The sequence below is a fragment of the Pagrus pagrus genome (assembly GCF_965226575.1).
Source record: "Pagrus pagrus genome assembly, chromosome: 3".
Classification (NCBI taxonomy): Eukaryota; Metazoa; Chordata; class Actinopteri; order Spariformes; family Sparidae; genus Pagrus; species Pagrus pagrus.
This window is the reverse complement of record NC_140187.1, coordinates 21,493,759-21,512,785: the sequence shown is the minus strand read 5'-3', so window position 1 is coordinate 21,512,785 and position 19,027 is coordinate 21,493,759. Positions and strand designations below refer to the sequence as shown.

At 43.6% G+C, this 19,027-nt stretch overlaps 1 long non-coding RNA gene across 1 annotated transcript in view; it reads right to left on the bottom strand.

Annotated features, from left to right (window-relative positions):
- Positions 1-3,877: 3,877 nt before the first annotated feature.
- The window catches only part of LOC311254630, a 34,331-nt gene continuing 19,181 nt past the window's right edge, over positions 3,878-19,027 (bottom strand). Inside the window, exon 3 of the long non-coding RNA XR_014622269.1 lies at positions 3,878-4,085. This is a non-coding gene — a long non-coding RNA (uncharacterized lncRNA). The remainder of the gene's footprint in view (positions 4,086-19,027) is intronic.

Sequence of the window (19,027 nt, the reverse complement as noted above, 5' to 3'; positions counted from 1 at the left end):
CCACTTTTTATCCTGACCTTCAGGATGCTCAGAGAGGGATAGGTCACAGCTCACAGAGGGCTAAGAACTAGTCAATGTGGAACAAGTCACTGTATGTATGTCTATTTACGATGCCAAAAAACACACAGTGCCAAGACTGCAGTGCCCATCAGATGTGTAGAAGTGTAGTTTAATGAAAGCAGAAGCTTTATCTCGCATCGTACAAATATACACCCACACAACTCGCTATCTCTAGTCAGACAAGCAAAAAGGCGTCTGGATCACTTGGCTCACAGCCACAAACAAACTGAGCGTTAACACACACAATCAACATCACACACCTCTGGCCAATGGTGCCTGGGTGAACCGGAGGGGCAATAATTGAAAGTTGGCTCGCTTCAGAGAGCATGACACAAAACCAAGAGGGGAACCAAGAGCATTTTCGCACTGTTTTTATGCAGGAGTTAGTAGGTAGTTGGGATAGGTCAGAGGGGGTCTCTGGCCCTGCCCAGTGACCAGGCTCAGGGGTGGGGTAAAGGCAGCGAGGGGGCAGGGAGAGGGTTAAGTCCTGGCTGCCATGGCTAATGCCTCAATCTTCTTGCTCCCCTTGCTACAACAACACGGGATCAACAAAGACAGGATCAACAAAGCTCCAGCCAAAATCCTCCGACGCACTGACACAGAAAATTCCCAGTCCTCCCTAGGCCGCACAGGGAACAGCAAACACACACTTACACACACACACACACATACACATATCTCCGACTGCTTAGGGAACAACAAACAAAGGCGGTAAATACAGCTGCAGACGGCTGGGCAGATAACAGCCAATCCCTATCCCCAACTTGTTCCGTGGCTCAGTGGCTACTGACTGCCCTCTGCAGCTCGCTGCCTTGGCCATGCCTTCTACACAGCACAAACACCTGCTGCTTAATGCTTCAACTCACTCAATTACAGCATCCCTCGTCAAACAGCAAACTTTCTCTTCTCCTGGTTGTGTAAAACTTTTCCCCATTTGGAGCGTTTTTGCTGTAATTTTTTAGTGTTTCAAATTTGTTTGTAGTTGTATTATTTTGTTGGCGTTCATCTGGTTTGGACTAATCTCATAATAATTCATCTTTTTTGCTGCACAACCACTCCATGAATGTGCATGCAGTGTATTCAGACTCTTTCACATAACTCACACCTCAGCATAAAGAAGGCAGAGAAAGGTCATGCAGGCCTGTGTTTTAGCGGAGTCGACAGAGCCAGACGTCGCTGTGTTTGTGCACGGCAATGTCTGGATGGAAAGATGGAGAGATACACTCCTTGAGATGGCGAGAAAGAGAGAGGCAGAGAGTGATAGAGAGAGGGAGGAGGTGGGAGGTTCAGCAGCCCTGCATGCAGAGGGGGTGTTTGATGTAATCCAGGAAGTTAGTTCAGTAACTCCATCCCTCCGTCCCTCCGTCTTAGTGAAGGACAGGAGAAGGAGGGATGAAGGAGGCCCTTGTCTGGAGAGCCAGGGGTTTTCCACATCTGTCCTCCGCATTGTAGCCAGCCTCTCTAAACAGCCCAGGAGTCTGTTATGGCTGGGGGAGGCACACACACACACACACACACACACACACACACACACGGCAGCTATGTCTGAGTGAGCCTTGTGGAACGCTTTAACACTGATTGCAGTTAAGCGTTAAATCATCCATACTAAAGTTACCAGTGAGAGAAAACACATCGGGGCAGAATTCATAGCTGGGCGATGTCTGTGTTTGGTGCATGTGTGTGCGTGCGTGCGTGCGTGCGTGTGTGTTTATGAAACGCCAGTCACGCAACACTGCCCTGCCTGCTGAAGGGATCCTTGTCTTTCCCTTTTCTCCCTTCCCTCTTTTTTTTTCGCCTGGAATGCTCTCTAACATGCACTCGCCTTTTCTTTCTTTGGGATATGTGACAGGTTGTCCCCTCCCCACACCGCCACTCAAAACATTACCATCAACAAACCACTACCTACCCACCCACCCACACCCAAACACTGAGGCTATAACCTGGAAACTCTTTCATACTTTGAGTTGAAAGGTGCCACATAAACAGAGAATCACCGGCACATCCTCCAGCATAATTCATGCACTACACTGGCAGGCCCGAGGCATGAAGACTCATTCGTATGTGCTCATTGGTGCCCCTTGTGGTTAAAAAGAAGAATGACTATAAATGCTGTGTGCTGAGTTGAAACCGGAGTAGGTTTGGGTCAAGATATTCTCCAAATTCTCAAAATTGAGTGTCTTGAAAAGAGAATAATGGGCATTTTTCTGCCAATGAAAGTAATCACACAATGAATAGCATTCCTTAATAAAAAAAGCCAACTCCAACTTTTGGAGCAATTTCAACACAAACTTGCACGTTAAAAGTTATAAGCAAGCCTTAGTTTAGATTATTAAATGGTCAAGTACCTCACACAATGCAGCGCCTTTTATTTCTTTCTCCGTGTCAGTTTCTTAGCACAGCAGTCACTCAACATTATTTCTTTCATTCTCTCCATTTCAACCATTTTATGCTCATCTCAGCAGACTGACATGTCATTGTAGTGGGCGTTTGACAGTCAAACACATTTCAATGTAATTGCCACCTCATAACGTCATAATTACCATAGACGCTACAGCACTCACTTCTGAGAGGCTTGACAATAATGGGAAAGCTGTAATGATAGGTGTGTATCATGATGGCACACACACACACACACACATACACACACACACACACACACACACACATGCTCGGGCCAAAACAGCATTGTTCCCACATGTCTCCCCTGGCCCTGCTTTTTTTTTTGTTGCCATTTCTCTTCATGGAGATATCTCCCATTTAATTCAATTAAAACTTTTAAACAACCTAATTGGAAACAACTGCCTGGAAAAATTAAATTACATAAACAAAACTATTCTGACAGATTACGTCTAATATTAGGCATCTGGGCCTTATTAGGCTCCAGTAATAACAGCACCAGCACATTTTCTGCTGTATTAGCTTTGACTGGCCACGCAACCAGAAGGTGGGTTGTGTGTGCGTGCGTGTGTGTGTGTGTGTGTGTGTGTGTGTGTATGTGTGTGTGTGTGTGTGTGTGTGTGTGTGTGTGTAGGAGTGTGTGTGTGTGTGTGTGCACCCCACAACAGAGCAGTGTTTATTTATCCTCTATTAGAGCAGGAGCAGACATTAAACCCAAACAGGCCTCGAGTAGTCCCCCCCCATCAATTCTTTCTTCCCTCCCTCTGGTCCGATTAGGAACATATGGAAATGGGGCACGCTAAAGGTGAAAGAGAGGGGAGGGGTACGCCTGTGAAGTGTGTAAAGAAGTGTCAGAAACTATGTATATGCCTTCCTTGAGGCTCTAAAGTAAAGGTGAAAAAATTAAATCTGGGTTTCTTCTCTCTTATAGCTGTCATTGAATGTATTCTTTAAAATGCTAATGCACTTACACACTCCATGGTCTGTATATCATCAGTTTTGTCCGCGACCCTGCCATACAAGGCTTCCAGTATATGCTGACTTTCGGTAAGCAATGGGTGGGCTGTGAGCTTTACAGTGGCAGGTAGTGACTTGTATGTTGTAACCACCACGGCTGTAGACGCGGCCCAGCGTCGGTCCCGGCACTTTTAAGAGCTGCCGCTGCAGCTGTTGTCAAGGTCAACCCTCTCTCTTAAACCCTCTCTGTCTCTCTCTCAAACTTTCTCTCTGATCTCCAACTGACCCTCAAACTGCCTCTCGCTGTCTGTCTCTCTACCTCTCTCCCCCTCTCCCTCAGTCTCTCACTCCCCTGCTGTGGTTTCAGCCCATGTCATCACATCAGAGTCGACAGCTCTAATCACTGTGCAGAGCGGACGGGCTGTAAAACATGGCAGGGACTGACAGCAGGGCTCAACACACACACCTTTCATCTTCCTTTACCAGCAGCACACAGAGTCTCACATATTACATACACACACACATGCTTACACACACAGCACAATAATTGCCACGCACAAACACACACGGTGCAAAATTCAAGGAGACCTCATGTTTCGGCGGTCCGTCTCTGGTGTGTTGTAGTCATGGTTTCCCGCCTGTGTTCTTCGGTAACCCCAAACACGGCGTTCCTAGAGGAGGGGGAGGAGGAAAAAGGAGGATCTGTCAATCAATGTCTGATCCACCTAATCCTCAGGTAAGACAGGAGCTTTACGACGGAAGACTGTCGCAGGCCAGACAGAGAGAAAACACACACGCACGAGCATCTGACCCTAGACGGCGACTCACATCTTCTGTACGATCTGAATTAATTTCATGTGTCACTGGTGAAAATAGGCGTAGGTGTCCGATGTTTGGACCTATTCGGGAACAAAATCTGAGGCCCATAGCTGGTGAATTAAATGTAATATGCTTAACCACACTACTGAAGACTAAAATCAGATGCACTTTTGTGTCCATTTTTTCAGTGGATGCTAGGTTGTTGTTAGTGCATTAGTGTGTCTATTTGCCCATATGCATGCACACATATCCAAAATTTGAGTAAGAAAAAGCAGCAAGTCCTTTGTCAGGTTGCACAATTGGTTTCTTCAAGGGTCTGGTTTAAACAGCCTCAATTTGTGCTGTAAAATAAGTCAAAGCTGAATTTTAAAAAAGCCTTTTCAATGTTTATCTTCAGAGACAAGGTTTTAAAGGAGCGCAATCAAAAATGTTTGGGTATTTATGAGTTTTGCCATTCAAAGCAAGCAAATTTCAGAGTTATATAGGTATTCAAATTATTTTTTATGCTTGGTTGAGGAGAAAGGACCAGTGCCTCTCAAGGTTGGTCTGATTGTAGTTGAAGTGGGTTGGTGTCCTTGCACTGTCCAGTCCTTGTATTCTCTCTAGTGTTTGTGAAGCTGTGTGTGTACGTGTGTGCAACGGTTTTGTGTGCGTGTGTGGCCATGCATGTGCTTGCATGCATGTACACATTTATAAAAATTTATTGACAGCCACTGTGCTCCTGATACAAAAGCAGTCTGAATTGCAAGTCTGGAATTCATTAAGGACACTTTAGCATTCAGCAAGACAACAAGATCAAATGCTGAATACAGGCCGAATGCTTGAAAAGTTTAAACAGATTTACTCACCCAAACTCGGCTCAACACATAATGAAATATTCAAGCGGACACAAATAACCCCTAATTAAAGCAGGCTGTTATTATCTTGTCACGAGCACAAAAAAATAAACCGCATACCAAGAAGTTCTCTGCAACATTATTCAAAAACACTGATATGAAAGATAACTGTCGACAAAGGACAGAACTGGTTAAAAACACCTTAAATTGTTTGTCCTTGAACATTATTGGACTACAGAATAACATCGATACATTCCCTCCAAAATATAGCCATGAGGAAAGATTGAGAACTTTAAACCACCTGAGCACCAGACAAAATTTCTCCAGCCTTTAGTGACTGAAAATACATCACAACCGCTATTCAATGGCTGCAGTGTTGAAAGTGTCTGCGGCGCTCAGAAGAAGCAGCAAGGCTTCTTTCTTAACTGTTAAAATTACATAAACTGACCGCAAAAACATGCTTTACTGCCCCAAGAGTGGGCCATTATCCAATTAAAATCTATTGATTATGGAGAAAAGATGATGGTGAGAGTGAGTTTTACACCTCTGTTAAAAAAAAACTTTTAATATGGCGGGGGGAAAAAATCTGAGCTACCTCCAGTGAGTCACAACCATAACATCTCTCCTGTAATATAATGCACATAGGGGACAGTTTAAGTGATGCGCGTATCCTTTTCAATGTCGCCCTAAGGGTTCAGTGGGTAAGAGGGAGTGAGAGGGTGGAGCTGTGTGTGTGTGTGCTGTATGTGTGTGTGTGTGTGTGTGAGTGTCAGGAAACAGGATGGCTTCAGAAGATTTATCACTGCTTGATCAGGTTGCGAGTGAGTTACTGCTGTTACACCCCCCCCTCCTCTGCCCAGGGGCCAGGCTGGTATATCAGCCTCTATATGACACATGCACACACGCACACACATGCACATGCATGTGCACACACATAGCGGGGCAGTATATCAGCTTGTCTGTGACAGGCTCTGTGTGTGTCTCTCCCATCATCTGGCCATTAGACAGTAATGGCTGGGAGAGGAGAGTAGGGTTTCCCTGTGGGCTCAATACAACAGCATTTATTACACACAACAGAAGCAGCATCCTGGCCCAGCAGCTCACTGGAGAGACAGAAGGGGGAGGAGGGAGGGAGGGAGAAAAAGAAACAGGCAGCGATAAAGGGGATAGGACAGGTAGTGAGTCAGGAGATCAGGGGAACTACGTGTACGCTCCTGTTTAGATGTTTATCCACGACTGAAAGTGACCTGCGGGGTCTCACCAGACAATGTAGTTCACAACAAAAGGAATAACACAATAAGAAGTAAACACTGAGTCAGCATGCACAATACCAGGACCCTGAAACCAAGCAGCTGAATTGAAATTCTGCCATAACTCGTTTTATTTTTTACACCTGCGCTTTTCCTATAATAACTTATGTCAAAATGTCCTCCATGAAATAGGCCTATTCAAGACTTGGGGGTTGTTTTGTTTTTTTGGCATGACCAGTAATTTATGGTGCCTAATGTTAGCTATGCTATTGTTGGCAAACTTGAGATAGAGCAGATAAATATTGCTGTGTAATTGACTTCACTGACAAGGTTTGCAGACTTTTTGACTCTTCCGCTATGTGTTAACATGCCAGAGAAAGACAACGAAATGGTTTTATTGTGACGTTAGAACAAGAGGTAAACACACCAGACATCAACAAAAGACATGTTCTTCTTGTGGTCTTATTTCACTAGCTCTCAGTCAGGTGGATAAATGATGATGTCTTTAAAGGAATGCTTCTGTTTGTATTGTTGTTGTTGTTTGTGAGCATAGCTGTCATTTAGTGGGGACGTTGGGGACACGACCCCAACACCTTTTGAAATGGCCAGCTTTGTCCCAATCACTTTTCAAAGCATAATTAGTTAAAAAAAAGACATGTTAAATGGATTTTGATGCACCATTTTGCAATTCTTTTCCAGCTGTACCATATATGATCCCCTCATTACGTTGTCTAAAATTCCTTATCTTGAAGAACCTTATAAAATAAAATCTTCTCTGAGCCCTTGCATCTGCACCATTTTTCAACACAAAGTGATGCCCTTGAGTACTGTGCACGGTAAAATGCATTTATATATTTTAATTATTAGCCATTGAATAACATCTTTTCAGAGAACCAACCTTTCTATATGAATACAAAACTTGTAAGATGTTTTCGGTACCTACTGTTGGATGTCAGTGACATTAGTCCCCACCACTTTTCAACACAAAGTGACGCCCTTGCTCGTGAGTCTGTGTGTCATCATGAGAAAAACGTGGTCCTGGAGACACCTATTGTAGCAGAAACTACCACTAAAGCAGTTCTGAGTACTTTTCCAGGTGTTCATACTGAGTGTCTGTACGTCCGTGGACAGGATTTTGCCATCACAACTGTGCAAGATGCATTTACGAAACTTCACAGGTGTGAAGTTGAGCTAAATATTAAGGCTGAGTGCCAACACGGGCATGGTCCGACCCATGAGTACTAATGCAATAATGAAGTTATTATTTACTTATGGGTTGTAACGCAAACACATTGACGAGCATCGCAGCTGGTGTGATCCCAAGGTGGTCACTAGTCTTATTTTCTCTTATTCCTAGAGTCAGAGATCATGTCTGTGGGTTAAGTACAGAGCCAGAGTCAAGACAGGGTTAGCCTAGCTTAGCAAACAGATTGGACAGGGGAAACAGCTAGCATAGCTCTGCTAGCCTGATCTACCAATTCTTCTAAAGATATTTTATTCACACATCTTATCCTGTCATCTCTATTCAACATATGATTTATCCAGCTTTAGAGGCATTGGTAGGCATATTATTCAATGTGGACAAAGCCAGGCTAGCTAGCTCCCTCCGCAGTCTTTATGCTAAGCTAGGCTAACCACATCTAGCACTATTCTTAAATCGCAGATGATACTGATCTTCACATATCACTTTTGAAAAAGAAAACAAGCATGCACATTTCTCAAATGTTGAGACAAACATTTGACACATTTAAGGAAATTCAAAATGCCACTATGTGTCATTTCCATCCTGGCCACTGTGCAAAAGTTGCATAGCTCAGCAGGGGAAATGAGGGGGGAGACTGGAGAAGAGCGACACAAAAGAAAAAGAGCATGAAACAAAACTATTTGAAATAATGGAACATAGCAAATTTGATGACAGATAATAAATTCCTTCCTGTGCTCCTGAAACCGTTCAGCTTTCCCCTGAGCGAGCCTCCTCTGTAACCCCCACAGCAGGATTAAGAGGCGTGAAAGAGCAGGGTTTCACAATCGGGACACTGGGATGTACATCATGTTGGCGTCGCACAAAACATGTGCGAATGGGCTGTAATTCCCCAGTTTAAGTCCCTTATTTCCATTTTGTCATGTCTGAGCGCCTGTCATGCTTTTGAACAAACATTGACATAATTAAAATGCAAATGCAGTTTGGTGCTGGAGGAGACAGAGAGAGATTTCTAAGCTGATATGCACACAGATACGGATGCACAGAAGGAGAAACACAGTTACAGAAAACACGCACAAGCAGAAACATCACAAATGACGATAAAGGTTTAGAACAAATTCCCTGTTTGAGCAGAAAACTACTGAGGACCGTGTAAGTGGGTTTTGTGCTGATGAGTGCACTGTTGTGTAGGTCTGTATGTGTGTACATACACACACACACACACACACACACACACACACACACACACACACACACACACACACACAGGGCTCCGTGGGCTTCAGGCTCCCCAGCCCCTGGCCTTTATTAAGAGCAGTTGTTTGATGAGAAAAGAAGCCGGCCTTCACTCCAGGGCCTGGCAGAAGCCTGGGGAGTGGGTAAGTGGGTTAACCCAGAGGCCCAGACAAAGCCTGAGGAATGGATAAGTGGGTCACCCGCCCTCAACTGAACACTCAAAGGATCCACTCTGACTCCTCTCCCTTTTATTATTAGAGCTGGTCTAATGTGTGAAGGGACCTCAGGAAGGAACACAGCACTCGTCTCTGCATGAGCGAGTGAGCTTGTGTGCATGGGTATGTGCATGTATGCGTGTGTATGTGTGTGTGTACCTGTGTGTGTGTGCGCGTGTGTGTGTGTGTGTGTGTGTGAGTGTGCCTGTGTGTGTGTGTTCTTGCAGCTAAAGCACAGAAACTGCAATGGTCCTTGAAGACACTGAGAAACTACAAGTACCAAGTTCAAGGCTGCGACGAGGGAACGTATACTGCTGCTATAGAGTAAACAAGAGGAGAAACTGATACAGCAGAAAAGTGGCATCTGATGTAAAGGATGCTGTATGTTGAGAACATGGAGGATAGAAAGCCCATTATGATGCTCATTCAATTCTAGCATGGTATTATTTATGTTTGTATTTATCAAATAATTCTGACTTTAATTGATAGCTACAGCTGAAGAGTGACTGCAGATCAGATGGACAAGTCCCACATGTACAGGAAAACAATTTCCAGCTCATAATAAACTTGAAATTTTGGCTTTCTGAGTTGATACACATACATACATTTACAGTGATTAATTATGATGTTGTGCATGAAAACTTTCTCTGGGGCATCACATGGCCTGTTGGTTGGAGTGCTTCCCTACGTTCCCAATGTTGGACAACATTTGTTGCAGGCCGTGCATGCCCCCCTACTCTGTCTCAATGTTTCTTTCTGTCTTTCCACTATCAAATCAAATTAAAGGATAAAGGATAAAGTTAGTCTTAAATCGAATAATTAACTTGACTATGATAACTATGAGAACATTGTGCATCAACACAAAGCAACAAAACAGAGGAAAGGTGATTGTTGAAACAATAAAGTGAAAAGTTACATTTAAATCCACATGGTGTTAGTAAGTAATGTAAGAAAGCGGCCCTTTCACAACCTCATTCCAGCCCTTTGATCATTTGTTAGTAGGCTTATTAGTCCATTCATTAGTTATGCCTGTTGAAAAGCAGAAAAATACTCTCATTTCATTAAAAAGTTTTAACCCTGGCTGTTTGAGCAGAGGGAATTTACAAGAATCAAACGGACAGCTTACTTCTAACATTCGAAAAGTGCATTTTTAAAACACATTTAAATTGTGGAAGTTACAACTTCAACTCAAAAAGTAGCTGAATAGGCCTGCTGTAACAAAAGAGCATTAAGCTACAGTAATTCATCGAAAAGTTAGGAATGTAAAAGGTGAGTGTCTACCTCGCTGAGTAAATCTTACTACAGACTACAGATTTAAGCACCGCCTATGGGTTGCTCACCACTGCTGTTACTATCCAGTTGCTAGTGCTTTATCTCAAAGCAGCGGACACCAGTGCTAGTATTATACTATAAATACCACATCCAGGAAGTAAAGCTTAACGACTACAGTGCAAAGACTTCACCACAACATTTGCACAACACACACACACACACACACACACACACACACACACACACACACACACACACAGAAGCTCATACTTCAGTGGGGAGATCAGCAGGAGGATCAAGTGTAAAGTCTCTTGTGTCATGGAAAGGCCTTTGATGAAGAAGAACACAAACAGTGAAACCACACCAAAATAAAACACACAAACACACACACACAGACCAATTCACTAATTTCCTCCTTACTGTAATTATGTTCTCACCACAGTCTTGATAAAGATTTACTTTTTTCCATCTGGTTATTCATTTATTCATCTGGCAGCATCTAGTTTCCTGTCATTTGTTAGGCATTGCAGGATTAATGAGTGACTTTTACTCCACTAATTGTGAGTGACATCCAACATGCGCGCGCACACACACACACACACACACACACACACACACACACACGCACACATGCACACAGGGACGGAGTTCCCACATAAACAAACAGAGTGGGTCTTTGTATTCCGCTGCACATCACCACAACACAGATCAACAGTCCCTGAGGTAACGGCCAAAATAAAGATCTCATTACTTTACTCTCTCCTCTCTCTCTCTCTCTCTCTCTCTCTCCCTCTCTCTCTCTCTCTCCATGGCTTGTCAGCTGCCAGACCCTGACGTCTCCTTTCATGTTGGCCAGGCCTCTGAGAGGAGCTGAGAGATGCTGAGAGGCGCAGAGAGCCTCCCAGGGCTTTGAGCAGCGTTTGATTCCTGCTAGATAATAGCTGGTTCACTGTCAGCCCCAGGATGATCAGTTAAATCCTTAATCACTGCCTGTCCACTCGCATGACAGTTATTTTAGGGCTCTTTTCTGGACCTTCTCTTCTCTCTTTCCAGCTCTCCACCTCTCTCCCTCCCTCTGTGAAAAGTAATCCCACAACGGAGGCAACAGAAAACAGCGTGCCGTGGATGGGTGCGGGGATGGCGGGAGAGGGGGTCAGAGGCAGCTTCATCTCTGCCGGGAGTACATAGGTGGTTGTGAGGAAAAGAGAAGATGGAAAGGGCTCAAAACTTGCATGTATTATATGTTGTGTGACTATGGCTCACTCTTCCTTCAAGAAGAAGGTAAAAGAAGAGCAGAGACAGATGAAAGGGGGTTGGAAGTGCAGAGACCAAACTGAGAGGAACTCGTCTTTGACCTGTCAGCATGAAGACAAAAAGAAGGAGGACCGCTCCCCCTCTCCTCCACTCTCCTGTACCTGCCTGTTTTTAAAGGCCATTCAAAGGCGGGCAGGGAGACAGTTATGGCGTTGTCTGTCAGCCTGTCCTGTAACAGTGTCACTGGCTGAGCGGTACGGGGAGACGAGCGCTCTATGTTCATGTCCAATCCAGGGCCTTGATCAAGGCTGCTCCACAGCCAGGTGCTGCCACTGCTGACAGCCTCACCTCCACCCCCTCCACCCGCCTCTGCCTGGAAGACGGAGGGCATTTCACTTTGACAAAGACAGAAGTTTAGGGATCGGAGGGTGAGGGTGGGGGATACTTGAAGTTAATTTTGACTACAGAGGAATCATAGAAAGTTTTGGACAGCCTGGACATTGATGTTGAGAGTGTGATCAGTGCGCTAAGTTATCAGATCTTTGAAGTTTCCATAACCTGAAAGGCGTTGGGGTTACAGTTTGGCTGCACTTGAAGTAAATTCAGAGGTGTGGGATTAAATTACAGGAGTCACATAAGTATAAAGTACACAATTTTATCCGTCGGTCGTGACTGATTTATGCAGAGAATTCATTGGGAACCTGACACACCAAACCAGCATCAAAGAACTAGTAGTGATGAAGGCCGACGTGTCACCTGTGTCTCAGCCAAAAGGCTGCACTTGAACACACAGCAAAGACTTCAGCCACCGGCCAACTAGCTTATGTTCTGCACAGGGTAGTGGTACGCCACGGTAGCTACCCTGGTAGAGCGCATACCATATATGAAGGTTTAGTTCCTACCCAAGCCCTTTGCAACATGTCGTCCCCTCTCTCTCTCTTTCCTGCCTTTACTGTCTTTCTCCAGCTGTCACTATCACAATACAGCAGAAATGCAAAAACAAAAAGACATGACTGAGATGTTCATTGAAAGAGAAGACAAACTGTAAAATTATTATCTAAAATGTCAGCTTTAAATATTAGTCACAGATACACTTAATTTGGATTGAGTTTTCTTTGCGTTACAAGAGCTTATTGGCAACATTACAGGGGAACTCAGTTCTGCTTTCACCCTCAAACAAAGTGGTAAGAGGTGGTTTAGATAATGAGCTAATTGTCTGACTGCTTGGGTTTCTTTCCCTGCTGGACCTGACTGTAACAATGTCGCCTCATAATGAGACCTGTGCAATTACCTTGGTGAGAACAATGTTCATCATGGCCAATAGGAATAATGGCTACACACACAAAAATAAGATCATCATTGAAATAAATCTGAAAAATGCTTCCAGACCTAAGATTTGGTCCCATCTCACAGTTACGTCACTGACTACTGCAAAATATCCTGATATTCCTCTTAAATCCACTTTTTCTCATGTGTGCTGCGCTCTGTGCGCAGAATGATGTTATTGTGGCCGTGCTGTAAAAGGCAGGCCGTAGTCCATTGCCTCATTTCCACGAGTCTCGACCTTTGACCCCTTGATTCTGACTGGTGGCACTTTGCTGTACGGCACAGGGAGCCTTTCAGCCAATAGAATCAGAGCGCAGCTGGAGGTCAGAGGGTCACAGACGCACCATGTATGGAATTCCATAGAGCTGAAGAGGTCCGAGGTCACTCTCAATCACAGTCAACACAGAGCAAAGAATCAAGAGGCTCCTACAGCCACAACGATGGAAATGACACAGAAAAGAACAAATGAAACAGAGGGGGGAGACGGACAGGGGTACATGATTTAAAGGATGATGATGCATTTATATATATGTGGTGTCTGCTTTAATTGATTTGGCTGACAGGATCTGAAATTCCCCAGATTTGGACCGCCACTTGTTTTGTGGTTTGTGTCGTTGTTATCTGGCACTATTAAAAATAAAAAAATGTTTGCTAGTGTTTTCCCATTATATTACTTGTACATCACTGAGGTACATTGTATTCTGTTAGTCTGAAAAGGGTGACACTTTCTTTCATTGAGGAAGGTGGAAGAGGGCTGTTTCTTTTCTTCGTTTGTGGCTCTAATTCCCATGAACTGTATGTCCCCGTGCGACTTGAAATTAATTCAGTCAAGTCAAGCAATCATTTTGCATTTTTGAGAAAATGGCATGGCTGTTCATCACAGGCAGGTGTCTGTACACATGTCGAACACAAGCTCACTTTTGTCTGGTAGGTATATCTCAAGTGGATGGCCAATTCTGATGGTTACTTGAAACATGAGTGGAGATAGGAGGTCAGTGGCACCTGCTAACAGAGGACGATGGGAAGAACTGCAGAATATATTGAGAGTTGAGAAGACGTTGCTAAGAGTTTAAAAGTAAATGATTTTCCAATCATCAATGATTCTTGATTAGTTAGCAATCTGAGTGACGTGCGTGGTTATGGTGGCATGTCTACTGTAGGTGGACTATATGATTCAAAATATAAATATCTAAATATTTTGTTAATACTGGTCACTAGTTCAATATTATTTATTGTTCATTATACAACACATAGTGAAATGAAATTTTGTAACTCGTCATGCTACACAAACGGAACATATAGTTATCTAGGTTATAAACATAAATACATAAACACCCAGGAAATTATTTTTTAAATTTGCATCTGGGTGAATGTAAGCAGCAGCAACAAGCTGTTGATGATAACGTGGTCAGCATCTTCACAAGTTGGACATCAGGTAAACCCTGTCCACCAACTTTGACTGCATGTGAGCACCAGCATCAGTGATGTCCACCGCTCCTCATCCTGCGCTCTGTCAACTAGGTCCACCCAACAACTCAACTGCAGCAGCTTGATCCTAGATGTTGTGGTGTGTAAAGACGTGGGCACAACAGTCCCTGATTTCATGTTGTTTGGCCAGTCAAAGTCCCATTTCGTCCATTTCATTTCCCTGCTATACATTCACCAAGAGCGGCATTAATCCAAGCTGGAATAGCATGGCTCTTATCCCGACTCTTGTCCTCTCCTCCCTGGGGCGGTCCAACAGGGCAGGTTGGATGGTCAAAAGATGCCGTGGGCAGTGATTGTCTGCTGTCTGCTGTTTTGAATCCGAAACCGTCGCATTCTTCTCGAATGCTTACAACTGGATTTCTGCAATACGCAACACACATTTCACCATTGCCATGGATTACCAATATTTTTAGCATATTGTTGCGTAATAAAAAGTTACCAAGGAAGCTATTAAGAACTCTCAACTGTCTTGCATATTGCAGCTCTTATCTAAAAACCCTCATTGGGTGAAATTCATACGACTTTTGTAGTATTGTTCCTTATCGCTGTAAGACCTGCAGCTCAGCACAGCTAATGAAAACTTATAGCTCCATTAGCAGGTGTGTTCAATATAGCATTGTTTATGATGATTGTACTTGGGGCTACAGTAGGTCGGTGTTGTCCAATAATCCTTCTGTGAACCTCGTAGACAAATTAAGCACCAAGTTTGGAAGGTGTGTGTGTGTGTGTGTGGTGTATACATGTGTGTATAAGTCTGTGAAGAGTCCCAGAGGTGCCCTAACTGCCTAAGCCACTTCTGCAGATCTGTTGAAAGATCATCAAGAGACTTTTTTTCTCACTTTGTGTGTGTGTGTGTGTGTGTGTGTGTGTGTGTGTGTGTGTGTGTGTGTGTGTGTGTGTGTGTGTGTATGTGTATGTGTGTGTGTGTGCGTGTGTGTGTGTGTGTGTGTGTGTGTGTGTGTGCATGTGCATGTGTCTGTGTGTTGTCTCTGTGGGAGCATGCTGGCTGCGTCTCCTGCTTAACACTCACTTTCATCACGCACACACTCAGAAGTGACAGTCCCTGTCTCTACAAAGGGATTTAGCATATCACCAAGAGACCTGCCATCTCTTTCTCTCTCTCACACACACACACACACACACACACACTCATGCACACACACACACTCATGCGCACACACACACACACACACACACACAAACATGCAGAAATACCCGCACAAAGCTTGCTACAAAGGGATTCATGATGTCACCCAGAGACGTAACTTAGTTCCACATAATTTCCCATTATTCCTCCTAATGAATCTTAAAACAAGATAGTGGCTGTTAAATTACTCACCACTTCCATCTTCTCCTCTCTCCTCACCTCTCCTCATCTTTATTTCCTGTCATCCCTGGCAAATCTCCCCTACATCCCACTCCCTATTGACACGTATCCCCAGAACGCACAAGCAAACACCATGCCCACAAAGGCCTAAGCGCCTAAGCTAACAACCGATACACAAAAACACAACAACAAAGCAGTTGTTGTCAGGTTGTTAAGTCCCTGCCACTGTTTCCAAGGGTCGGGGAGACGGCAAGCAGACAGAAAGAGGGAGAACAGGATGAGATGGGCTTTGGAGAATAAAAGACCGCTAATCCCTGCATTTGGATATGAGAAACGCAGGCCCGCAGGAGAACGCATCAAAGCAGGCGCTAAATTAGCCTACATACAGAGAGTGAGAGGAGGAGAGTGAGAGAGAGGCCGCTGATTTGAGACAGTGTGAGAGGAGCAGGGAGAGGTAGTCTCCTAGGGCCCAGATTAGCAACACACACTCATTATTCTCCAGCATTGCTGCCGCACACAAACACACATGCACACCCGCAGCCCCATGCACACAGATTAGAAACATACACTCATTATTCTGTCTCAGTGGGACACTAAACCCTAAAATCCAGCACGCTTGCTGGGAGCACTTGCACAGAGACTGGCTAACGGACTAACAGGGCCCAACACTGCCTTTGTAGCTGTGCATCGTTAGCCACGCTGGGCACTAGCACCTCATAGGGGTGTGTGTAGGTGCACGAGTGTGCATGTGTGTGTGTGCGCCAGGGAAGGGCTGACGAAAGCAGGCAATTAGGACTGGAAGAGTGTGCTGGTTCATTCAGCTCCACAAGTGGAACCATCCAAAGCACATTAAATAAGGAAGTTAGGCAGAGAGACAGTGTAGGTTAGGATGCCTGTGTGTGTGTGTGTGTGTGTGTGTGTGTGTGTGTGTGTGTGTGTGTGTGTGTGTGTGGGAGTGGGGGAGAGAGAAGAAGAGGTCTGAGGGAAGGAAGAGTAAGTAGGGACAGAAAAGCATGTATAAAGCAAAGTAGGGTTTACAATCAAGAAACGGGACTGCTGAGAACCAAAAATCCAAATTGTCCAATCCATCAGTTCGGATGCCTCCAAGCTTATCAATTCCTTTTATCAATGCCGGCTTTTTACAATGCCTGTTTTTCTAACAGGCATTGTAAAACCATGACGTCACAATAATGTGTCTGCTGGAAACTGGCAACAAGAGCAGTGCAAGTTGAAATGTCTGTAAAATTATAATTTCGAGTAAGGGTAGAAACAAGAGCAACATGCTGAAACGTCTTTCTGCACAACGCAGGCTTAAATTACAGGGGATGTATTCACATTCTGACAAACTCTCAGAGAGCTCTTAGCTTTCCAGCGAGGAGTCCTTGCTTTGGAGTGATTTAGGAAAATTCTTAGAGCAACTCTGAGCGAGGACAGCACAGAAACTTTCATCTGAGGAGCCATTTTTGACCATGTTGCTAGGTATGACACATTCGTTTAAAAGATGTGATTGGTTGATGAAAAAAATAAATAAATATGCACTCATGGTGATAAAAATTTATTGGAGAATATTTCTCTACCTCTTTGTCTTTCCAACATTGTCTCCTCATCTTAAGAAACTCTTCAGTGTATTACTACACCTACTCCAGTTTTCCACCATTCAAAATTCTGAGAAAACATCAGAATTTCAGAAATGTTCTTGTAACTTTATGCGCTAGGAAGCTTTATGAATAGGCACCAGAAATGCAATAACTTGACAATCATAAGAGTGGCACTGCTTCCCAATCGAGAGCATGTCCGTTACTGAGAGAAATGATAAAATTAGCGTCGAGCAGGCAGACTTAGCACTTTTTTTCTGACACAGGAACATTTTTTAGCAGAAATCAATAACAGAATCTATACAGAATCTAATAAGCAGAATCAATAATGGCATTAGTGCTGATACAATTTTATTAATTCCCGACTTCAGTAGTGTGGAAGTGGTGGTTTTGTTACAGATCTGATATACAGCAAATTAGGGTAATATGTAAGAAGTGCAAGAAGACTAACAACAACATTTGGCAATACAACACAAGTTATTTCTCCACCTCAAGCAGAAGAAACCGTTTTAATGCAGCGAGAGCAAAAACTCCAAAGATCGTGAGTTCTAAACTCATATTAATATTTTTCAGTATTTTGTCGTATTGTCAAGAAAATCCTTATACCAGAAATACCCAGAAATATTCTGATTTTCTGATCACCCACCCCTGTGGACACAATCTTTCAAAGTAACAGTCAATGAGGTACGCTAAATAGGGTATTTTGCAATATCTGAACGCAACAGTTCAGTGAATTATGTGAATGAAGGAGGCGAGCATGTGACACAAACGATACAGTTGTGTTCTGTCGACACCAGGGTGAATGAGCATGCACACACTGAACACAGGTGAAGGACATGAAAGTGAATCAAGAGACATCTCTTAAAGCTCTCTCCTACAGTGTCGTGCAACAGGGCTAAGCTGGCTGGACGAGAGGAAGTGGAGGGGTCACACCTCACACACAACAGCTGTGTACATCAGCAGCCAATTACATCAGTCTAGAAAAAAACCCTGTGCAAAAATTACTCTGCTGTAGACCACAAGTTGATGTAGCCTATTTCAATTTAATAAGCATGTTAGCCCGAGGGTTTATTAACACGAATGTGTGTCTGACAATAATGTTTTTGTCGTGATTACTTTCCGTCTGAAACCTTATATCTTTGCTCCTCTCTAAGTGAAGCATGATGGTCTTTTTTAAATATGCATAAGAATGGAATGCACTTAATCCGCGGCGCATGGTGTCATTTTACCGTGGCATACTTTAAGTACCAGATCTATTCGTGGAATTTTAAGAGACATTTTTGATGCCGTAGTTTTACAGCTGACAATCATTTACCATAACTCTGTCTGTACAACACTTCAACCAGACTTGTTGGAATAACGCAGCATATTTCTGATGTTTCTTCTTCTTCAAGAGGACGTATTGATGTTTGAGCATTTGCTGTACTTCAAAAGCTCACTGCATATGTTTAAGTATGTTTCATTTACAGATTCAGTTGCAATATTTTCCATTATGAAGTTTTTTTTTTTGAAAGGGATGGCTTCCTGCCTTGCTTTAGAAAAGATGGGCTGGCGTACAAAAAATAACCTTGATAAGTTTCGTCAGCTTAAATGATGTAGGGTATCCATGTTGTTTGTGTCTGTCCTATATCATTATAATTCTGGGTAATTCTGTACGTCTTGTTTGTCCTGTGTAGAAAATAATTCCCTCCCTAAGGACAAATAAACTATCTATCTATCAAGATTTTCTGTGTAATTCCTGACCTGAGATAATTCTAATCCCCTGCTTTATCGCTCTCCTTCTCCTTCCCCTTC